At 36.5% G+C, this 25,990-nt stretch overlaps 1 protein-coding gene and 1 pseudogene across 1 annotated transcript in view; both read right to left on the reverse strand.

Annotated features, from left to right (window-relative positions):
- STPG2 (sperm tail PG-rich repeat containing 2) overlaps positions 1–25,990 on the reverse strand; it is a 931,943-nt gene that overhangs the window by 376,113 nt on the left and 529,840 nt on the right. The window lies entirely within an intron of this gene.
- LOC100594657 lies at positions 1,185–3,725 on the reverse strand (annotated as a pseudogene).

Below are 25,990 nucleotides of genomic sequence, written 5' to 3' on the forward strand. Positions count from 1 at the left end.
AATGTAAACCTAAAAAATGAATTGAATATATATGCTAGAGGACACACAAAACATATATGTTGAAATTTGAAATATTTTTAGAATTTTAATTTTTAAAATCCAAGAAAACTATACACTGAAGTGTAATACTTTTGAAGGCAAACTCTCATGTAAAGGAAAAAATGAAAGATATTGAGTGTCCAGATACAAACACTAACTGTAGAGCAAATATAAGAACACTTTTTTCAAGTTCTCAACGCATATGAGCAGTTATTTTCCACAATACTAGTAGTTCAGTGAAATAATTTTATTTGACATTACTAATACTAGGCCCTGAGTCCTGAGAAAGATCAAGCCATGTTATTTGTTTTAAAGCAAATCAAACCAGACTGGTAGTCTTAACACTTAATCACTTTCTATTAGAGTAATAACTTGCAATCACAAGACTCTTTTCCATGGATCCTTTTTTCTGAATAATCTACATCCATTATAGAAGTAGATGGCAATGTTCCTCTTTATAGTTCTCAAGTACATCTCTAATTTTCTCTATTATGGTAGCAGTTAATGGCTTACATTCTATTTCTTTATGACATGAATGTTAATAGCAAGGATCTGGGAGATAAGTGGCTAAACTGCAATGAGTGGTTTTGTTGAACATATTCCTATTATGGCAGAAAATGAAATTGTTTTTGTTTTTTCCTACTTGCTTTCACATTGGTATATCATGGCCATTTTATTTTTGTTACATAATAATATGTTGCTGCAAAGCTCAAGAAAACAGTCATCAGACTGTTGTAGATGCTATGAGGGCAAGTCATCCCTTTTTCATCACTATTAAATATTACTACATTTCTTCCTGTGAAACTGAGATATAAGTTATGCAAGCAGTTTTATGAATGTAGGCTCTAAATTGTGACAACTGTCAGTGTCTCCTACGACTGCTTTCACTTAAACACATCATTTATGAGTCTCCTTTTCTATTTCAGATCCTCAGTATCTGCTTATGTTTTAGGTAAAAAAAAGTTGTTGTTGTTTTTTTTTTTTTTTTAGAATTCAAAACTCTCTCTATATTAAAAATAAAACCACGACGGAGTGGCAGCCTCGAGGGTCTGGGACACTCAGCAGAGACCGGAAATGGCAGTTGTGACTGGGCTGAGGCCTTGTGGGGGAACCAGGGCAGGGCCCGGGACAGAGAAGAGGGTGAATTAGGAGGCTAGTACACCCATGTGGACTACCTCTTCTGCCCCTACCTCCCGGGACCCTGCTTCACCCCACCGTCCTCGGCCTCTACATCTGAGTCGCTCATCTCCCCATCAGAGAAGTAGCCATCAGTCTCAGTGTCAAAATGCAGGCTGACCTTGGGCCTCTCAGCCACAGCTGAAGGTGGTCCCATCCCAACATCAGGCCTGGCACCCGGCAATCTCCGGGTTACCTTGTTCTCACGGGGTGGCCAGAGCCGGCCCAAAGGCTTAGGGCTCGCTGCAGGGCCAGGCACTTGGACATCTGAGTCAGCAGCTACTGAGGCTGCCGCGTCCAGGGTCTCAGGGGCCAGTGGTGGGGGGCTTTCAGGGGCGGCTAGGATGGGACAGTCCCCGGCTGCAGGGCTGGACGGCAAGTGAGATGTCCGACGTGGTGGCTTCCTGGTAGGTGGCCCTTAACCCCCCTTGCCGCTGCCTGCCTCCTGGCCCCAGGTCTTCTTGGGGACTTTGTCTAGAGTCGTCCGTCAACCAGGCCTGTCCTGCAGTGGTGGTGGTGGTGGTTTCTTCTTGGCAGGCAGGCGGGTGCGGCCTCGGGCCTTCCTAGCAGGGTCGCCAGGTCGCAGCGAGGGGTCCCGCATGAAGCTGAGCAGTGTCTCCTTGTCCTGCAGCAGCTCCTCTGACAGCAGCCCTGGAGCAGGGTCCTCACGGTGCCCACTGTTCAGCAGCCACTCGCTCATGGCCATGTTCTCTGCTGTGATCTGTATCGACTGTGCCAGCCAGCTGTTGAAGAAGGTGCCATCGATGGGGAATGAGGTGGACAGGCCCAGCTGCCCCAGGACTGAGTCAGGCCCCGCCTTCACTTTCTCTTTCTTCTCAGTGCTGCCCTGGGAACCCTCGCAGCCCTTTCTCTTCGAGTCACTCTTCTTGCCCTTTGCTCTTCTTCCAGACCGCTCTCGACACAGATCCTGTTCAATAAGTTTCATCTGCAGGTGGAATATCTGCTCCTGGAGTTTGCAGATGGCGTGTTTCGTTCTCTCGTGCCTTGTCACCATGTAGCACAGATTTCTAACCCTCTCTAGGTCTTGCTACAGATGGGTGAAGAGCTTCAGGCGGCAGTAGAGGACGTCCTGCTCCTGCTGGGCCAGGCTGTCCACCTTGTCAGTGTTGGGGGTCAGCAGCGGCTGGTTGGCGTTGGCTTTCCTCTTCAGCTTCCAGTACTGGTAGATGAAGTCGACTAACGCCTCAGCCAGGTCCAGACGCTCAGCCACCTCAGCCGGCTCCACCAGCTCATAGAAGTCCTCCTCTATCTGCTGCAGCCGCTGCTTGTGCAGGGTCACCTTTTCCAGGTCCTTGCCAGCCTGGCTGGGCTTCGCAGGCTCAGATGTGGGCTCATTACGTGGGCCCCCGTCACTGTGCTCCTGGCAGAATGACTTGAACTTGACCTCATCATTGTCTGCTAATATAGTCCGCATTTCCAGGCCGTGGTCAAAGGCGCATGTGACATGGAACACTGTGACGCACGAAGGCATGGAACACTGGATGCAGGTGCCTGTGCATTCCTTGCAGAGGCTGCAGGACAGAGCCCAGCAGCTGGCTGGGATATGCGAGATCTTGGTGATGGGCTCCATCTTCTCTGGGCAGCCGATGCTGACCTCAGGAATCCATAGGGCACAGCTGATGTGCACCCACTTGGTCCCACTTCTGGTGGGCTTCAAGGCTCCTCCTCACTTGGGGCAGGGCAGGCACTTTGGCTGGACACCCAGGGTACACGTCTGGCACAGCCAGCTGCCCGTGGGCACCCTGAGGATCATGTAGCATGCCTGATGCACACAGACATTGCACTTGTCACAGAAGACCATCTTGTTGCCATCCTCGCCCTCAGGAGAGCGACACACGTCGCAGACAACATCCTCGTTGTACTCGATGCCCAGCCCCTCCTGCGTCTCAATGGCTCTGGCCATATTCTGGTGGCACAGGGTCTCCAGTTCCTCCACCACACGCTCTAATGTCAGCTCATCCAGCTCCGGCCTCTCTATCTCCTTAAGCTCCAAGTTGATGAGCTCCAGCCAGTAGGCGTCAATCTCGTCCGAGTCATAGCGGCTGCCCCCTGGCCAATCAGACTGGGAGCCCTCACCAAGTGTGCTGCTCAGGGATGCCTGGGCAGGGGGGCCTTCCAGTTGTGGGAGGATCCTCAACATGGGCTCTGGGATGGCCTCTGCCCGGCATGCACCTGCACACCTTTCTCCCATTCCTGTCGCCATGGGTCTGCCAGGATGTAGTAGTCAACTGGGCTGAGCGGGTATGAGTCCGGGATCTTCATGGCTGTGATCAAGTCTGTCTGGAAAACCTCGGAGGGCTTCTTTTCATTCTGTCGGGGCCAGCCTGACTTGGTGCTACTGGGAAGTTCGGAGCATCTTGATGCGGATGTAGATGTCGCATGACTGTCAGTGGTGTCAGAGTTGTCACTGCTGATGGAGTATTTTCGCCTCTTCTCTTCCATCCCCCCAAAAAATAGCCTCCAACTGCGATGGCCGCGGTCGGCACCATTCACCAACACCCTGTGTATGTTTCTGTTTCTTTTTTGTAAAAAAAGTATTCTAGACATATTGAAAAGAACAGAGGACTGGGTGTCACCTAACTGGGGTCAAATTTACTCTGCTTCTCAAGATCTGCAATATCTTAGGAAAATCCTTCTACCTCTCTTGACACATTCTCAACTTGGTAAGACTATTTTGTCTTAGCCCAAGTCTGTCTAACAGTAGCAGGCAGCTCTGATTAACTATGGGTATAGCCCTCTCTTTGGTTTGGACTATTCGATCTTTGGATTAGTCTATTCAACAGTATTTGCAAACCGAACCTCATGAGAGTGACAATGATAAGCCATTTTTCTCAGTATTGGCTCAATCTCATTATCTCAATTTTAAGGCTTGATTTATTGAGTCCTGCCGTACAGACACCTTAACATATTCAAGTTCAAACTTCAACTCTTTATTTTCTAATAGTTCTAAGGTCTGTATTTAATTTCTTACCGTTATGTTTAACTCTTCTAAAGCGTCATTATAAATAACTTCTGACCTATGTTTCCATTTCCAAACCTACGTTTCCAATTGCTTTAGTTTCATTTTTCTATCCTTTGAGCAGTCCCAGAGAAGTTGGAGTGTTGGACAACAGAGCAACTTCTTCCTCCTCAAAAGAAAGGTGAGAGCTGGGGTTTCTAATCCACTCACTCTATGCTGAGCAGTGAGTATGACTTATGGCATCTACCAGTACAAATCATCATCTCTACTCTCCCCTTGACAGCTAGACTCTGCCAATCATGTCAGAGGCCCAAACCTGACAAGAAAGAATCCAGTCTTCAGGGGAGTCCCAAACCAAATTCTTCCCTTCTCTGAGAGAGGCTGGAAAGTAGTATATCTTTTTCTGATTGTACAATGTTGTGCCAGGGTAGGCATTCTGGCAGAAGTGTGTCCTGAACCTTCTTTCTGGCTTTGGTGAGTCTGGTTTGCCATCACTGCAGTTGCAGGAGCCTTTCCATTAGGTTACTCTCCCATTTCTCTACTATTAAACCTTAGCTTCTTCTCTGTCTTATTTTCTAATTCTCTTTCAATGAAGTGATACAATATAGAATTTTTTTGAGCTATAAACAACATTCATATGTAAGCCTATGTGTTCTAGAACTTCAGGAATGGAAAAGGAAGAGTATAAAACTCCAATGATAATACTATTAATACTATAAATAGTTATGCTACCCAACATCTGTTTTTAATGATTTTGTCACTTTTGCTTTGAATAGGTGTGGTTGCAAACTGTCTTGAACTTCATTTCATCTCAACAGAAGACACTGGCTAGCGATGGGGCTGAGAATATGCCACCCCAAAGTATGACTGTAAGAGGCCAGAATATGTCACTTGAAATAGGCCTTTATGGAATAAGAATTATTTTGAGCTGGTTATTTTGAGAAGCTGCAGACACAGAAGAAGCTCTGAAAAGTTACCCTTTTACAAGTAAAATTTACATCTATAAAGTAAATATCCATTTGTAATGGTGTCTCTCTAAAGCAATAAATCACTAGAGCCTCTTAATCAAAGGAGAAAGCATCAACTTAAATTTTTAAAACTTACTTCTCCCTTGTTCTATGGTGCTTTTCTGGCATGCTTGTCTTAACCAGATCTTTCCCCATACCCTTCTTTCTTTGTTTCAGAGAACTATGGTAGTTAAGCCTGAAGTATAAGTAAACTCTTTGAAATGTACTCTACAGATTTACTCATTTATTTGGGTTATTTCCCATGTATACAGGAAGTATACATGTCATTCACCCATTTGTTTTTGCCTTGTTAGTCTGTCTTATGTTACAGGGAGTCCCAGCAAAGAACTGGGAGGATAAAATTATTTTTCCTCTCTTATATTAGGTAATGTGATCCTACTGAAGATACCAGTAGGATCTCCTTAAACCTCAATCTGCCTAAGGGGATGAAATTTCTATAAGATTAATTACCATGTTAAGTTTTCTTCCCTGTAAAGTAAGATTATTGTAGAAAGAATGATGGTGAGACATCACATTATCTGTCATTAATAACAATGCTAATTTTTTAACCTAAAAGGTAACTCAGAACAATTATTTATGGTTGTGCTACCATAAGAGTAAGGGGACATAATAATTTCATAGATTAATTTGTAAAATCAACATGTATTGAGTGTTCACTATATGCTAAGCACTCAACATATGCCAAGTCCCACCTAAACAGAAACCCAAAATAGGTAGTACAGAACAGATTGGGAGTAGCATGAAGAAAATAATCTACTAGAAATGGGTAAATACAACAGAAACTTCATCTTTATAAATAGAAGACACAAAGATAAGCTCTTGCTCTGAGTAAGTCATTCTTATCTGCCTGTATCATTCCATCAGCTACATATATTTATCATTCCACAAAGGTCTTTATCACTCCATAAATGTTTTACCATAACACATATCATTTACCTGAGCATGAGAAGGCACAAAAGAATCTTATCTTGCTTTAGATTTGAGTACAATTTTTAAAACCCCTGAAATGAATGGAGTCATTATTAGGTGTCTCTGAAAATAGCTACTTTGAGTAATAAAAATATTTTTATGGAAGATACAGGTAACATCTCCTACATACATTTGCAGGAATAAAGAGTCTTTGTTGCATAAATATTAGACAAAGCACTCTTCATCTACTAATACATAAGCAAGAAAGTGGTTATTAGAGTAAATGGTGAAGTTACTTAGGTTTACATCAGTAATGCATGGAATTAACCATATTTAATGTTATTGGAGAGGAATGAGCCATCTTCCTAATCATAATCATCTTGATCCAATTCCATCCTTCAGAAATTTTAATTTATCTAACTTATAAGAAAATGTGTTAAAACAAAGGCACTTCACAATATTAGTGCAATGTGCATCAAATGCACTAGAGAAAATTACCTAATACAATTTTCTAAGCCATTTAGTATCATGAACCAGGCACTAAAAGGAGAAAATTGCATTTTATGATTTGTAAGCTGTTGAAAACATCACACACCTGAATTCACACAATCTGCATATTTTTATTCTGTTCTCTCAACAAAAAAACCCAAGCATTTAATAAGCCAGAACACTAACTTGAAGATTTTACTGCATTAAACTAAAATAGAATGATAAAACATCTAGCTCTATTTGAGTAGGCTGTGAAAATTTTCTCCCATTTTGTAGGTTGCCTGTTCACTCTGGTAGCATGGAACATTCATTTCGAAAGAGCCAGTACAACATAGTAAAGAAGATCAGAGACCTCTACCCAAGATGTATTCTCAGAAGGTGACAACATGAATGAGTAAAATTGAGGGGAGGGCGGAACTACTCAGAAAAGCAAATCTATAGGGAAATGTGTTTGACTCATTCTTGTCATTAGAAAGAAATGGCCCCGAAAATTTCATAAAATTAATCTAATCCTTACATAGTTTATCAGGCTGGATTTTACACTATTTTTATTGCCCCATATCCCAAAACAATAGCTTACTTTAAGGTAGTCATAGCTGTAACACACACACACACACACACACACATATATACACACACACACACCCTTTACATTATATATCTGTTAAATTAAAACTGTACTGAGAAACTATTTCTTAACTACCAGACTGGGAAATTTTAAAACCGGAACAGTGCATACTGTTGGTGAGGCTGTGTGGAAATAGGCACTCCCATATATTGCTGGTGAGAATGCAAACTGGTGCAATCCCAAAATAGAGAAATTTAGTACTATCTAACAATACTATATATATACATATATATATACACATATATATTATATATACACACACATATATACACATACACATATGTGTATATATAATATATATGTATATCTATGTATACATATATATGTATATATGTATATATATGTATACACATACTCTCCCCATAATCTGACTTTCAGATTATGTTCAGGTTAATATGACTCATTATGTTTCAGATTAATATGTTCAGGAGTTTATCCTGAACATATTAGGCCAACAATAAGAAAAGAGATTTGGACAAGGTTATTAATTTCAGCAATATTTACAATTGCAAAATACTGGGATGTCCAAATATAGGAAATTGGTTAAATAAACTATGCTGGATTTACACATTTAAGTTCCATGTAGCTGTAAGAAGAGTAAGGAAGATTTCTATGAATTGATATGGAGGGTTCTTCATTAACATGTGTAAAAAATCAAAGGACAAAAGATATATTGTGTATTATATCTAGATAAAGAATAAAAGATATACTGCATGTAGTATATGTGTATAGCATATGTATATTATGTGACCTTTGTGTAAGGAAATAGGAGCAAAAGAATATATAGATATATATGTGTTAACAAAAGAAAAGAAACTGAAGAATGATAAACCAGAAATCAAGAAATTACTTACCTACAAAGAGTAGGAGTCCTATTGAACCAGGTGGAAAAGGTTGGAGTGAATAAAGTTTCTCTAAGTATACACCGTTGCATAGTTTTGACTTTTAGAAGCATATCAGTGTTTTTCATATTAGAAACATAGTGGATACAAACAGTGACACATGAGCCAACTTTCATTTCAAATGAATAACATAAGCCACACTGATAGGGAAAAACAAAAACATAAACAAAACTAATCCCCAGTGTTTGAACATACTTTAAAAAAAATTAGTCCAAAGGAAAAGAAAATAAACAAATTTTGAACTCTTCTTAGTAGGTTGTTTTTTCTTTTTCACAGACATATTGGGTATTACCATTCTGAAACTTTTTTTGTGCATGGTACTGTTGATAAAGTGAATAAATGTGTTGATTTCAGGAGATGGTTAAGCAAATGAGTAAATGTGTTGATGTTACATCTCACATTGGAAAAATCAAGTTGTGAGTATGTAATAGTGGAAGAAAGAAAGACAAGAGCCCTGTAGTGGGTGATCATGTGAATGGAGACAAGTACTGACATATATATGTGTGTGTGTGTCTCTCTCTCTCTCTCACACACACACATTCACACACACACACACACACACACACTCTGCTGAGAGGGCTGGAAACAACCATATATACTGCAGTAGCAATGAGCACATTTAGCACCCAGATCTTAATTTCTAAATACCATTACCCACTAAAAAACAAAGGAACAAAGAGCAACAATAAATAATAATTAAAAAAAAACAGGCTCCCCAAACAAATGACTGAGTCCAGAACTTGAGCAAGGAAGATACAAAATGATCCCAAACATTCTCTTGTACCAGAAATTACATTCCCAAAAGTGCTAATAACAAACAACAACAACAAATGATGGGTAGAGGCATGTCAAAAGATCCTAGGAGTTGTTTGAAGGGGTTAGCACTGGCCAAATTTGAATGAACATTAATTTCTTTTCTTTTCTTTTTTTTTTTTTGCAGTTGTTACTGGAAAGGGGTAGCAATCCAGACCCCAAAAACGGGTTCTTGGACATCGTGCAAGAAAGAATTTGAGGCGAGTCCATAAAGTGAAAGCAAGTTTATTAAGTAAAGGAATAAAAGAATGGCTACTCTATAGGCAGGGCAGAGACATGGACTGCTCAACTGAGTATACTTGCAGTTATTTCTTGATTATATGCTAAACAAGTGGTGGATTACTCATGAGTTTTCCGGGAAAGGAGTGGGCAATTCCTGGAACTGAAGTTTTCTCCCCTTTTAAGACCATATAGGTAACTTCTGGACATAGCCATGGCATTTGTAAACTGTCATGGTGCTCCTGGGAGTGTGTTTTAGCATGCGAATGCATTATACTTAGTGTATTATGAGCAGTGAGAACAATAAGACGTCACTTTTGTCACCATCTTGGTTTTGGCCAGCTTCTTTGCTGCAATCAATTTGATAAGCAACGTCTTTATGACCTGTACTTTGTGCTGACCTGCTATCTTAACCTGTGACTAAGAACGCCTAACCTCCTGGGAATGCAGCCCAGGTCTCAGCCTTAACCCAGCCCCTATTCAAGATGGAATCGCCTTGATTCAAAGGCCTCTGACACAGTGATAGATTAGAATCAACTGAATATAACAGAAATCCATTAGTTCATACTGATAACAAATTGATAGTAGATTAACAAATAAAGTAGAAGGAAGGGCTCTTCTTTATAGTAAATAGCTAATATTACAATTGAAATTAGTGGCAGAGTTGGAAAAGATTTTATTTGACAACCATTGTATTAAGGATTGGAGCGGATGAAAATCACCAACTGATGCTAAATATAGGTAAGGAAAGGTTAATGAGGAACAGAATATTTACACAGTCTCAAAGTGTCTCCCTATAAATTATTAATTATAAAAGGAAATGATATCTATACAGTGGAGAAAATGAGCAAACTTTTAACGAAATGATCAAAATTAATCACATCAAAAAGAGACAAATAGTAATTATGTGCCTCCATATGTAATATATCCTGAAAAGTACATACATTACTTACATATTATTCCAACAAAAAGTACATAATCTGATGCTAATCATAAGGAAATACCAGAAAAACCCAAATAGAGAAACATTTCTCAATTTTTTAAGGATTGTCACTGTCATGAAAGACAAAGCCTCTTTCAGATTAAAGAAAACTAAAGATACATGGAAACTAAATGCAGTATAAGATCCTGGATTGAATATTGTATTCCCCAAAAATGCTTCAGAGAACATTATTGTGATAATGGACACAGCCAATATCATACTGAATGGACAAAAACTGGAAGCATTCCCTTTGAAAACTGGCACAAGACAGGGATGCCCTCTCTCACCACTCCTATTCAACATAGTGCTGGAAGTTCTGGCCAGGGCAATCAGGCAGGAGAAGGAAATAAAGGGTATTCAATTAGGAAAAGAGGAAGTCAAATTGTCCCTGTTTGCAGATGACATGATTGCATATCTAGAAAACCCCATTGTCTCAGCCCAAAATCTCCTTAAGCTGATTAGCAACTTCAGCAAAGTCTCAGGATACAAAATCAATGTGCGAAAATCACAAGCATTCTTGTACACCAATCACAGACAAACAGAGAGCCAAATCATGAGTGAACTCCCATTCACAACTGCTTCAAAGAGAATAAAATACCTAGGTATCCAACTTACAAGGGATGTGAAGGACCTCTTCAAGGAGAACTACAAACCACTGCTCAATGAAATAAAAGAGGATACAAACAAATGGAAGAACATTCCATGCTCACGGGTTGGAAGAATCAATATCGTCAAAATGGCCATACTGCCCAAGATAATTTATAGATTCAATGCCATCCCCATCAAGCTACCAATGACTTTATTCACAGAATTGGAAAAAACTACTTTAAAGTTCATATGGAACCAAAAAAGAGCCCGCATTGCCAAGTCAATCCTAAGCCAAAAGAACAAAGCTGGAGGCATCACGCTACTTGACTTCAAACTATACTACAAGGCTACAGTAACCAAAACAGCATGGTACTGGTACCACAACAGAGACATGGATCAATGGAACAGAACAGAGCCCTCAGAAATAATGCTGCATATCTACAACTATCTGATCTTTGACAAACCTGACAAAAACAAGAAATGGGGAAAGGATTCCCTATTTAATAAACGGTGCTGGGAAACCTGGCTAGCCATATGTAGAAAGCTGAAACTGGATCCCTTCCTTACACCTTATACAAAAATTAATTCAAGATGGATTAAAGACTTAAATGTTAGACCTAAAACCATAAAAACCCTAGAAGAAAACGTAGGCAATACCATTCAGGACATAGGCATGGACAAGGACTTCATGTCTAAAACACCAAAAGCAATGGCAACAAAAGCCAAAATTGACAAATGAGATCTAATTAAACTAAAGAACTTTTGCACAGCAAAAGAAACTACCATCAGAGTGAACAGGCAACCTACAAAATGGGAGAAAATTTTCACAACCTACTCATCTGACAAAGGGCTAATATCCAGAATCTACAATGAACTCAAACAAATTTACAAGAAAAAAACAAACAACCCCATCAAAAAGCGGGCGAAGGACATGAACAGACACTTCTCAGAAGAAGACATTTATGCAGCCAAAAAACACATGCAAAAATGCTCATCATCACTGGCCATCAGAGAAATGCAAATCAAAACCACAATGAGATACCATCTCACACCAGTTAGAATGGCCATCATTAAAAAGTCAGGAAACAACAGGTGCTGGAGAGGATGTGGAGAAATAGGAACACTTTTACACTGTTGGTGGGACTGTAAACTAGTTCAACCATTGTGGAAGTCAGTGTGGCGATTCCTCAGGGATCTAGAACTAGAAATACCATTTGACCCAGCCATCCCATTATTGGGTATATACCCAAAGGACTATAAATCATGCTGCTATAAAGACACATGCACACGTATGTTTACTGCGGCACTATTCACAATAGCAAAGAGTTGAAACCAACCCAAATGTCCAACAACGATAGACTGGATTAAGAAAATGTGGCACATATACACCGTGGAATACTATGCAGCCATAAAAAATGATGAGTTCATGTCCTTTGTAGGGACATGGATGAAACTGGAAAACATCATTCTCAGTAAACTATCACAAGGACAAAAAACCAAACACCGCATGTTCTTACTCATAGGTGGGAATTGAACAATGAGAACTCATGGACACAGGAAGGGGAACATCACACTCCAGGGACTGTTGTGGGGTGGGGGGAGAGGGGAGGGACAGCATTAGGAGATATACCTAATGCTAAATGACCAGTTAATGGGTGCAGCACACCAACATGGCACATGGATACATATGTAACAAACCTGCACATTGTGCACATGTACCCTAAAACCTAAAGTATAATAAAAAAAAGAAAAAAAAATTAAAGTGTGAATTATTGATTACCTGAAGCTATTCTATCAGTGTTACATTTTCTAAATTTGATAGCTAAACTTGGTTTTATATTACACATATTGTTATTCTTTGGAAATGCACACTAAAATTTTAAGGCATTGAGGTGGCATGATGTATACAACTATGGGAAGTCAGGATTTACTTCCCCAAAATAGAAATGATTGTTGAGCTGAAGACAACTAAGAAGAAGACACAGGAAATCTCTTTGCCCTTCCTCAATTTGCCTAAAAGCAGGCCAAAGATAAAAGATACCACTCTCTACTCTAGCTATCCTGGCCCACTCTAGGTATTCTAGATTTGCAAAAACAAAAGTTTTTTTTTTTTTTTTTCCTGCCCCCACTCCCACTGCTACCAGGGGGAACAAAGGTTAACCACCGAAGACAATTTTGGAGTCTTATGGAAATGGAGATGGTACAGAGGAATCTACATTAACAAGGTTTACTAACTAACCTTTATCTGCCACTTATTAGCCTTCCCACAAGTTGCTGCCCCTACAGACTCAAAGTCCTTTTCCGTTGATTTCTCACTTCTCTAAAAATTTGCTATTTTTTGTTGAAGATGTTATGTAAACTGGAATCCAAAGCCATCTGAGAACTACTCATTCCTTGGGCGTCTTCCACATATCTGTGAAATATACACATTTATAAACTTCTGCTTGTCTTTTTTGTGTTAATCTTTTGTTACAGGGGTTCATTTCAATCCTATGGGGTTTATTTTTCCCCTACAGAACTTAATCTCAACTGGTTCCTAAAACTTTCTACTTTTGTTGCTATTTTTCTGTAAGATATTTCAAAATAAATGGTTAAAACATTTAATATAATGCTAAAGTTGAACTTCTTGGATGGTATAGTATTTAAATGTAATTAAAATAATTTTAATTATTTTTAAATTTTTATTTCCTCAAATATAAGTATTACTTATTAAAAGTTTGACGTTATAGCACAGTTAAAATAATTAGTTTTCTTACTGTACATATGTGAAATTCAATAGCTGATAGCTTTCGATTGAAGCTGGTGGAAGGACTAGTATCCGTAAACCAAAAATAAAGTTCTAAGGCTCCCCAACCATCTGAATGCAGCGCCTGACAGCCAGGGCTCTTAAAATTTAACCCAAGAGACTGTTTCAGGCCATGAAGGGAAGTGGAGGTCAAACTTGCCTCATTATACCTCTGCGGCACTAACATCAACACAGATTTTAAGTCTAATAAGAAACATTTTGCAACCTATTCTCTCTGAAGCCTGCCAGCTAAAAGTTTCATCTACCTGGTAAAACTATGGTCTCCACCACCTCTTATAGCAACCCAGACATTGCTTTCTATTGATCCCAGGTCTTTGGATAAACTCAACCAATTGTCAACCAGAAAACATTTAAATTTACCTGTAGCCTGGAAGTCCTTGTCTTGAGTTGTCTCACCTTTCTGGACCAAATCAATGTATTTCTTAAATGTATTTGATAGATGTATCATGCCTCCCTAAAATGTATCAAACCAAGCTGCACCCCGACCACCTTGGGCACAAGTTCTCAGGACCTCCTGAGGGTTGTGTCATGGGCCATGGTCATTCATATTTGGCTTACAATAAATCCCTTCAAATATTTTACAGTTTGACTCTTTTCATTGACATATCTTTTGGCTTTTTCTGCAAGTATATGTATGACATTGTCACCAAGCCTATTACTTGATTAGTAACTATCCAAGGTATATATCTATGTTCTTTTTAACTCCTGGACTTCACCATTTGCTACACAATAGTGTGTGGCAAATTAAGTGAAATAATCCCTCGAAATGAAGTTTTGTACACTGCTTGAATAAAATGCTTTCTGAACATTTTTAAGGTTCTCATCAGACTATTGGTCTCAACTATATATTTTATTTCTAATACTTTTGCATGCACTTGCTTGTTTACACAATCACTTGTCTGCATTTCAGTTTTCATTTGATTCATTTTTTCAGTATGACCATGGAGTGAAATGGCAGGAGGATCTGTGGACTGTGTATCATGTAAGAAATACCTGTAAACTCAAGGTACAGCCATTCAGTTACTTCAGCAGTTTCCAGCAAACTATTTTCTCTGTTAGTAACCACTGCTTATTACTCATTCCTGTCATCATAGATTTGCTAAGATTTTCTCTTTCTTTCAAGTAACCTTTTTACATGCAGCAGCAATTATTATATCTTGGTTGAAGATCTTGTATAAGCTGAACATCTCATATAAGAACAGTTTCTGAAATCTCTAAAGTCACGACAAAATTTCAAAATATAATGCACATTCTAAATGACATCTTGTATGTTTGTTTATATTTGAAAATGAATCTTTGGTTATCAACATAAGGGAAATATCATGCCTTGCTTATGCAAATGATAGTGTGCTTTCGTAAACCCACATGATCCCATGACTACTACTCACAGGTAAGTTCAAAGATGTCAGAAAAAACTTGGAATCAGCATTTGCCCATTCTATCCTCCAAACTGTGAGACCTGAAGCTGAAGGTGAATAGTACATTTAGCACTGAACACTAAAACAGAATCCCAATTTCCATTCATTTCTGGTTTATATGGATGTCAAGATTTTGTGAAACATACTTTAAATAGGAGAAATAAGAAAACATGGTTAGTATTAGAGATGATAATTTTTAATAAAGTTTACCTACTATTAATCAAATTCATATGTAAATGAATGCAAAATGAATTCAATAGGCTTTTAACTAGTTTTATCCCATTTAGAGTTAGGTATTTGATCTTTAACACTAGAAAAATCCTCAGGGTAATTTGTAGTTGTTAAGATAGAAGCCTAATTTGTTATTGTCCCTCTGCAGTGGCTTAATAAAAATGCCTCAGACATTTTCTAAGCCTAAATACAATATGCATTTTCATTCTTCTATATGGGTAATTTTTAATTTTCTTCTTTACTTCAGGTTTCTGAATTTTTTTCTGTAATTCTTCCTAATTTCTATAGCAAACTGTTTTTATAATTGGAAAATAACGATACACATTATATAAAACTTATTTTGATAAAATGAAAATTGTTATATGTATTGTGAAATAAAAACTATAGCTAATGTAAGGTTTTAAATAAGCTCTACAACTCAATAGCATATTTATTCACCCAAACCGCACAAGTAACAGACCAATTCTGGCAATTCTGTCAGATGCCTAAAGTCAAATAAAACATGAGATAGCTTTAAATCACCATGTGTGAAATCTGAAAAGAAGGAAAAATTCAGTGTTAGCTATAAAGGCTGCATGGTAGAAACAAGGCTTTATTATATATTTATTATTAACATAGTAATCATTTTAAATTATAATATAAAGAAAAAATGGAAATATAAACAGATGTGTGCCACCACTCCCAGATAAATTTTTGTATTTTTGGTAAATATGGGGTTTCTAGTGAGTGAACTGTTTTACTGTTTTCTATGACCAAATTATCTGGCCTGAAGAGGAGGTCATGGGAATTTTCAATATGTAGCCAACTGAGACAGAAGTAGTGGGTAGCCTGAGGATCCAACACTTCAATTGCATCCGAAGAAGGGAGCAGTGTCATGGAACTGAGCCCTTAATCCATGGAATCTAAAGCTAACTCCAGGTAGATAATGTCACAATTGAACTGAGTTGTAGGACACCCAACTGATGTCTGCACAGAATTGGAGACTTAACTTGGTGTGAAAAACAAACCCACACTTTTTTTTTTTTTTTTTGCCAGAATTATTGGCATGAACATAGTAGGGAGAAAAACCAAGAGTTTTGGTTTGTTGGGTTTCTTCCCCTTTATCCACATGATAGCCAATTTCCCTGCAATTTTCAACAAAGGTTTGAACCGAAAAGAAAGGGTTCCAGTGAATATTAACTAAATCAGAAGTTCTAATTGTGAGAGTAGCTCTTCTTCTTATAGCAATCTAAAATTGATCTTACCTATATTAAGCACCTTGTTACTTAGGTATTGGGTTCAAAGCTATGGCATAGTCAATCAGGCCTCCACTGGCTAGGAACTGAAAATTTAAAAATGTCTTGGAGCAGAATTAATTAAAACTTAAGAATTTTAAAGTTTCCTACTCATTTAGCATCAAACAAACAATATCAGTGCCATCTCAAAAATAAAACACTCATCTGTTTTCAGCTAAGAACTCAAGATTAAGTGAGACAAGAAGAAAATATCTACAATAATAATCTTTAAATTGCAAGTGACTTCTAGACAAAACACCTACTTCTGCAAGAACTTGCATGAATTTTTAATAAGTTGATAGTAATAATCATTAGTTATGGCTATTAAATGATATCTAAGTGTGTTCAATGTTACTTTCCTATTAGTAGAAAAGTACATATTGAGATACACAGGAGCTTTATAGTATATACGTGAATACGCATACATACACACCCTGAAAATACAGGGAGTTAAAATGTTGTCTATGGGAGTTAAAATGTTAACTATTTTGACTAATTATCCCATTCAGGAAAGCATCTTAAAAAATTTTCTAAGCATCTTAGAAAAAATTTAATCTCAAAATTTGAAATATATCCAAATAGGAGTTTTAGAGTGAATAAAATACATACCTTGTTTGAAAAATTTTCTGCTGCTAAATTTATTAATTTTACAAGGTCCATTTATATTTAAACTCCATTTAAAAATAATCACAAAGTTAAGAATGGATTAAAATTAAATATTGGTGGTGAAACTTCAAAATTCTGGCCCTTCATCTTCTAAATTGGAAGTTGAGACTTAACTTCTGCCACCTTTACAAAAGAAACAAACTTTTAATTTACTTTTAATTCATCTATTTACTTGCATAGATCTCTCTTTGGCTGTGTTTTAAAGTGTACCACACTAAGGTGATCTATATTCATTAAGTTCATGCTCTGGTCTCCAATAATGGAGCTTGATTTTCTCTCATTTAATCAGATTTATAAAATTTTGCAGACTAATTGAGGTAAACTGTGCAATTAAAAAACCAATTATATTTTACAATTGATCAAATCTTTTATTGAAACCACTAATCCCCACAAGTTGTAGACTTATACATATAGCCATCAAAATTAAGCGTTATATATCAACACTTTATTTATCTATCACTAATTATAAATGCCCAATCTAACTGATAGAAAATAGAAATAATGAAAGAAAGCTTGGATTGACAGCTTACTCATGATCTTCATCACTCTAGTAAGCATATTAACTTTTTCAATGGGTATTTAATGCACTGGTGTGTAATAAACTACACTAATTAACTGAAGTCAAAATAATACCATTCCAAATAGCCAATTATTACACTATAAGAATTAGGTAGCTCTTCAGCAGCAGTCAAAATGAAGACACTCATTGTCTGTATTTACTCTGCAATAACGTCATAAGACAGCGTTAACTCACTCATTTTAGAAGATACCTTATCAGAATCACCAGGTGACATACACAGGTAATTTATATAATACAAGTTATAATGATTATATGATACAATATTATCACTGCTATAGAACAAGACATAAAGATTATCTGACAGACTATTACTTAGAATAAATTTTGTACATGTATCTCTTAAAGGAAATTTAAAGATTCTCCTACTTATTTAATTGACTGTTTAAGAAGGATCAATCATGAATGGTTTCCTACATATATTATTAGAAGCCATGGTAAACATTTCACCCTCTCTGTCTCTCTCTCTCTCTCGCACACACACAAAAAGAGAATTATTTAAATTCCTCAAAGAAATACTATTTTAATTACTAATCAAGAAAACTTGCAGCCTCCAAATAACTACAAACTGCTTTAAAGAAAAAGGAAAGTTTATGACTATAATCCTACTCTATCCTAGCTAAATATTTAAGTGTAAGACAACCACCATTTGATGTGGGTTGCATCAGTTAACAAAATACTTTATTCTCACCATTTTTTCAGGTATGTTGATGAAGAGTCTGATTCATTATGCAAAATATAACTTTTCATGGAGATACAGGTATCTCAAATAAACACCAAGGCTCATTTTAAAGCCTGCTTTGTAAAAAATATGCGTTCCTTTGCATTTTCCTATGAGTAAATTCAGGGTTTTTTAATCAGAAAAAATACAATTATAAATTTTGATTAAAAGTTAAGGTTTTTCATTTATTTACTTATATTTGTTTGGATGTGATTGTAATGATGGTTAATTTTTCACTTTTACACTCTAGAGCTGTGGTGTCCATTAGAGTAGCCACTAGCCATTTGTGGCTATTTCCATTTCAATGAATTAATATTAAAATAAATTACAAATTCATTTCCTTGGTCACACTAAACACACTTTAGTTGCTCAACTGACAGGTAATAAGAAATATTTCCATTCTCTCAGAAAGTTTTTTTGAGCAATGCCACTCCAGAAACACCACAAAGAGTGAAAGGATTACAAGCTTGGGCAGTTAGCACTTTTAAGTAACATAACCAAGATTCAAACCCAGGCATATCTCTGGAGTCTCTGCTTTTACCCATTAGCCAACTAGTTTTAGGAAAATTTATAACACTTACTAAAAATTACATTTGGCCTAACTCTGTAGCTACGGAGAACAATGCAGAAATTACTTAAAAGCAGATTAGGCAGTGTAAGTTTAGATTAATTTATACTTAACTAATGATGATAGTTACATGTAAATCTGGACTCAGCCTACTTTCAAAAATAATTTGGAACTATTAATTACACTATAAAGTCTAAATATCTAGCATCTTATTAGAACATTTATCATTTAACTCATCAATTGTTTTTAAATTTCACCTTGCCGTTCAGCCAGGAGAAAAATGATTATTGTAATATTATGGTCAAACACAAATGGGACAGGAGAACTGTATGCTCTGAAACCAGATCCTTGAAATTCTTTTCAAAATAGCTATAACGTGCTTAGAAAATATCAGAAAATGAGATTATTTTATAAAACATCTGTCAAAGGATCTAAAGTTCCAAAGAATTATGATTGTATTTTGGCTGATCTGATCTGAAATCTTCACATTATCTTTCCAGCCTGGCCATAAATTTCTGTTTCCTACATCTAGTAGCTCTAGGAATCTTTCCAGTGTCCACAATGGGAAAAAAATTATTCCACTTATTCTGTTCCGAGTTTGTAATTATTTCTTATTTGGTCTTATTATTTTATAACTATTTTAAATAGAAATTTAACCTTAAAATAATTTTCTTTTTGCCAAGCATCTGCAGCTACATTCAACACTGACTCCTGGAACCACCCCCTCTGCCCCAACCCCATCTCCTACTTCTGCTCTATGGTTCCTCCTCATTATGCAAGAAGTCAGACGTTGACTTTAGAACCAATACTTTCTGCAAATGTTTTCTAAACAACAAACTGCCAATATCTATATAATGTGCATACACCTAATCAGTGTATTTGTCGCATACACATTGTTGGTTGAATCAGTTAGTGGATTAGAAAATCAATTCAGTGATAAGCTTGAAAACATAGTAAACGTCATGATGCAATATAAACAAAACTTTTTTGGTAAAAATGTCATGGCAAGCAATAGTGAATGAAGACAAAAGTCAATTCAGTAAGAAGTAGAGGATATTATCTTTATTATAATAAAAATTTGTTTGCCTATATATTCTAATGTTTCTCTTTCATCTGCTAATTATACTCATAATTTCATTTTTCTGATTATGTTTTTGTCAAACATCAATAAATCTATTTCTGACAAATATGAAATATGATTTCTCAGAAAGAGTATTTTTGAGATATGAGAAAGAAAAAGCCTAAATCAGAACATAGTCCACATAACTGAGCAAAAGGTATAGGCTAGAATGATAAGTAAATTTGTGGCACAATTATAAGTTCAACTGCTGTATTTACTGAATGCACCCAAATGCCAGTAGTAATCCTAAAAGCTATCAAAATATAAATTTTAGGTTAACTGACTCACTAGCAAGCTCTATATTATTTACACTGCTGAATGGAGATAAATGAGGTCAGTGCTATGTGAAATGCTATCATAAGCTGGGAGGAAAAAAGGTCTGCAAACTGCCAAATATTACCAAGAATGTGACAATTTCCTGATCTTTTTGAACACTGTAGTATGCTTATTGGTAAAACATTCTGGGAAATGTATTTTTTTGCAGAAACATACAATTCTTGACATTACTGATGAAAATCCCTCTACATTATTACTGTGATTCTACTTGTTAAGCCTTATCATTTGTCAACTTGTAAGCAAATGTAGATTTGATGATTTCAGCTGTCATGGTTTCTTGCCAAGACTGCAAACAGACTTATAGGAAATTTCTAACCACTAGAAGAAGAGATAAGTGTCCAGAACACTAGTTTTCACAATAGCCAGCTACCAGCTCCACCCCATTATCAACTACAAAAATTTCTAAAGTAGCAATGGAAGAGGTGTTTTCAGGATCCCTCAGAACAAATTAAAAGAATAGCAACTGTACACTATCAGTTAACTAGCAGTCCCTTTACGATGCTACACTAAAGTAGAGAACTAGTCTCATCATGATGCAGCCATTAACAGAAATTGAGTTAACAGAACCTTTAAAAATTAGCAGCATTGAACCTTCACTTTACAAATTTGGAAAACCAAGAGTTCCTGCTATTTTCACATGAACTGACAGAAAAACATCCTAGTGTAATCACTGCTTCTCATAGTCAACTTAGAGTGTAGGAAAAATTATTCCCAGTGCAATGGCCCATTTAGGACTATTTGGTTGGAGAAAAAGACAGGAAACACTGTCCAGGGACTCAACTAATGCATACAAACTCACATAAACTTAAGGTAAAGAGATGTAAAAAGATATTCCATGCAAATGGAAACCAAAAGTGAGCAGGTACAGCTATTTTTATATCAGATTAAACAGACATTAAAGCAACAATGTTAAAAAAGACAAAGAGAAACATCATACAATGATAAAAGAATCAGTCCAACAGGAAAATATCATAATCCTAAATATATATGTACCTCATATGGGAGCTTCCAAATTTATAAAACAATTATTACTAGATATAAGAAATGAGATACACAGCAAGACAATAGTAGTGGGGGGCTTCAGCACTCCACTGACAGCACTGGATAGACAGGTTATCAAGATAGAGTGTCAACAAAGAAACAATGGACTTAAACTATACCCTAGAACAAATGGACTCAACAGATATTTACAGAACATTCTATCCAACAACTGCAGAATGTTCATTATTTTCATTAGCATATGGAACATTCCCCAAGATATACCACATGATAGACCATAAAACAAGTCTCAATAAATTTAAGAAAATCAAAATTATATTGAGTACCCTCTCAGAACACAGTGGAATAAAACTGGTAATTAACTCCAAAAGGAACCTTCAAAATTATAAAAATACATGGAAATTAAATAATCTGCTCCTGAAGAATCTTTGGGTCAACAATGAAATCAAGATGGAAATTTAAAAATTCTTAGAACTGAATGATAATAGTGACAAAACTTATCAAAACCTCTGGGATACAGCAAAAGTGGTGCAAAGAGGAAAGTCCATAGCATTAAATACCTACATCAAAAAGTCTGAGAGAGCACAAACAGACAATCTAAGGTCACACCTCAAGGAAATAGAGAAACAAGAACATACCAAATCCAAACCCAGCAAAAGAAAAGAAATAACAAAGGTCAGAAGAGAACTAAATGAAATTGAAACAAAATAATACAAAAGATAAATGAAACAAAAAGCGGATTCTTTGTAAAGATAAACAAAAATGATAGACCATTAGCAGGATTACTCAAGAAAACAGAGAAGATCCAAATAAGCTCAATTAGAAATGAAACAGGAGATATTACACCAATATAGCAGAAATACAAAAGATCATTCAAAGCTACTATGAAGACCTTTACAAACAAGAAAATCTAGAGGAGATGGAAAAAATCCTCCAAATATACAACTCTCCTAGATTAAATCAGGAAAAAAATAGAAACTCTGAACAGACCAATAACAAGTAGCAAGATTAAAACAGTAATAACCAAAATTGCCAAGAAAAAAGTCCAGAACCAGATGGATTCACAGCTGAATTCTTCCAGGCACTCGGAGAATAATTGGTACCAATCTTAATGAAAGTATTCCAAAATATAAAGAAAGGAATCCTCCGAAAATGATTCCATGAAGCCAGTATCCCCCTAATACTAAAACTAGGAAAGGACATAAAAATCCCCCTAATACTAAAACGAGGAAAGGACATAAAATATTCTCAAAAAAAAATACAAGTTAACATCCAACAGCATATCAAAAAGATAATCCACCATGATCCAGTAGATTTCTACCAGGGATGCAGGGATGGTTTAACATATGCAAGTCAATAAATGTGATACATCACATGAACAGAATTAAAAACAAAAATCATAGATGCAGGATATCCAGTGAACATCATCAATGGGATCAATCAAGAACTTTATCAACATTAAGCAACCAGGAAAATGTTCTCCTTCACTGCCAGATCTGAAACTTCCCTCATCCAGTGAGAAACACCAAGGTGGCTGAGGTAGCATTAGCAAGAAAAATCTAGCCACAACAAGAAGCCCGACACAGAAGCCTCTTTGATCCTGTGTGTCTAACAGTCCCCATCTAAAAAAACTAATGTGGCCAAAGTGTATTGGTAGAGAGAATCTTCTCACAGCAAGAACCCAGACTGGAAAGTTTTCTTTCAGACAGCTAACTGTGCCACAGCAAGGGAGCCTCACTGTTTTCATGTTTGAGGTTCCCCTATCACTCTGGGAGAATGCTCATGGCCTAGTCCAGGAATCAGCTCCTATCTTCTCATTTAGAAACAGAAGGCACAAGTAGAATATCCAGTGATACCAGATAAACCAAAAAGCTCAATATAACACTGCAAAGCCTCTAAAAATTAAACTGTTATTAGAGCCTTAACCCTCAAAAACAGATCAGGTACTGTGGGCTGAACCTAAACAGAGTGACTGTCTGCTAAAATAAAAAAAATTTAAACCCAGACAAAATAGAAAAAAAATAGATGAAATTTCTAAGATATAATTAAAAATCATCCATCATACCGAAAACCAAGATGTTCAAAACCATAAAGAGAAAAGACTGATGCCAAACTGAGAAGAATGAGATGTCACAATTATCTGTAAGGATTTTAAGAGACCCATCATAAAATGATTCAACCATCAATTGTAAATTCTCTTACAACAAATAAAAAATATAAAATTTCAGCAAATAATTTAAAAGAAAAAAATGGAAATTATAGAACCCAATAATTCAGTAATAGAAAACTCCCTGGATGGACACAATAATAGAGTGAGATGACAGATGATACAATCAGTGAAACTGAGGACAGGGCAATACAATTCATCTAACACTAAGCAATAAGAAAAATATACTGAAAAAAGCACAAAGCCTAAGGGACCCAAGAGACTATATAATAATAACCAATATTTATATCATCTAAGTCCTGGAAGGAAAAGAGAAAGACAATAAGGTTAAAAGTATATTCAAATAATTAATGGCTTAAAACTTTCAAAATTTGATGGAAGACACATAATTACATATTCAAAGAGCTTAGTAAACTCCAAACAGGATAAACTCAAAGAAATTACTGCAAGGCAAATCTTAATCAAACTTTTGAAAATGAAAGACAAAATAAAAATCTTTAAAGCACCTAGAGAGAAAGGCATCTTATTTATGGGGTAACACCAATTTGAAAGCCAGCAGATTTGTCTTAAACAATGGATGCCAGAAAGAAATGGAATAATGCTTTTCAAGTGCTGAAAGGAAAACACCATCAACATGAATTCTATATTGGAAAAACTATCCTTCAGGAATGAAAGGGAACTAAAGATATTCTCAGGTGAAGGCAAACTAAAAGAATTTGTTGCTAATCAACTTACCATTAAACATCAGGTAAAAGAAGTTCTGTAAAGAGAAAGGAAATAATAAAAGAATCTTAGAGCATCAGCAAGGAAGAAGAAACCACAGAGCAGAAATACAGATACACTCAATAGACTTTCCTTTTCCTCATGACTTTTATAAATCACATTTGATGATTAAAACAAAAATTATAACAAATATCATTCAGATTTTATGCCACTCTTATGTATGGCAATTATCAAAGTGGTTATATAGGTAATGTTTATTTTGTCTTTGCTAGTAAAACACAACAAGTATGTAGAGAATTAACTTCATAAATCACTCATCTTAATATGTCCATTGTATTTTTCAGAATGATCAACACATATTAGTGTTTAATAAATATTTAGTAAATGGATGAATAAAATGGGTAAATTTTTATTTATCATCATTTTCCCTCTTCCTCTAAATAACTAGGTAAGTATTTCAAATATTAAAGTGATTATTATGCAAAGCATTTTTAAAACCTGTAATTTCCTAAGAAATCATATTGTTGGCCAGGCACGGTGGCTCACGCCTATAATCCCAGCACTTTGGGAGGCCGAGGAGGGTGGATCACGAGGTCAGGACATCAAGACCACAGTGAAACCCTGTCTCTACTAAAAATACAAAAAATTAGCCGGGCGTGGTGGCGGGTGCCTGTAGTCCCAGCTACTCGGAGAGGCTGAGGCAGGAGAATGGCGTGAACCCGGGAGGCGGAGCTTGCAGTGAGCCAAGATGGCGCCATTGCACTCCAGCCTGGGCAACAGAGCGAGACTCCGTCTCAAAAAAAAAAAAAAAAAAAAAGAAATTATATTGTTTATAATTAGGTACCATTGTAGCCCACATTACTTTGGACCAACAGGTTTCTTTGTGTTATACTATTCTAAAGATAACATTCAATAATATTCCATGGATATGTGGCTTTATAGCTTCTTGGTAACTGAAGAAGTACAATGAGGATATTTCAGAAATGAGAAAAAAATCAAAAATTTTAAAAATAATAAGGATCTTCAAGTTTAATAATATAGGTAACAGTTGAGGTGGGTCATAGGACTTAGCATACAAGTCCTGTGGCCTTATTTTTAACTTACGGTGTTTTTAACAGCGGCCCAATTCCATTCCTTTGTCTGAGATCTGTAGAAGGTTGGAAGTATTTTACAGAATAGTGTTTGTAGTCCTAAAATGTCTTAAATTTCTGTTTCATACTTCTCACATCCAATTCAAGGCCCCACCCCTATTATAACTCTGGCCCCAACATGTTACAGAATATTAAAATGGATTAGTATTTATTTTCTAAAGGAATTAGAAACTAGGAATTAAACATTAGGGGTAATCCTGACCCTCCTATAAGTCTGAATGAATTCTTGATAGCTGTGGGCATCAGTGTATTTACAGGGATCCTTAAATAAAAATTAATTTCAGAATCCCATTCATCTTCAGGTAGTTTTCATCATGGCTGTGATAGCAAGAAGAGATGACCCTGAGATTTGCTTTCTCAAATTAGGCTGAAATTTGCTTTCTCAACTTAGGTAATCAAATGTATAGTATTACAAATAGTAATATGACACAGAAAGAATGTGTGTGAGAAGTGAATCAGAACCAATCATGGTGACTCATG

Source organism: Nomascus leucogenys, chromosome 9, assembly GCF_006542625.1.
Source record: "Nomascus leucogenys isolate Asia chromosome 9, Asia_NLE_v1, whole genome shotgun sequence".
Lineage (NCBI taxonomy): Eukaryota > Metazoa > Chordata > Mammalia > Primates > Hylobatidae > Nomascus > Nomascus leucogenys.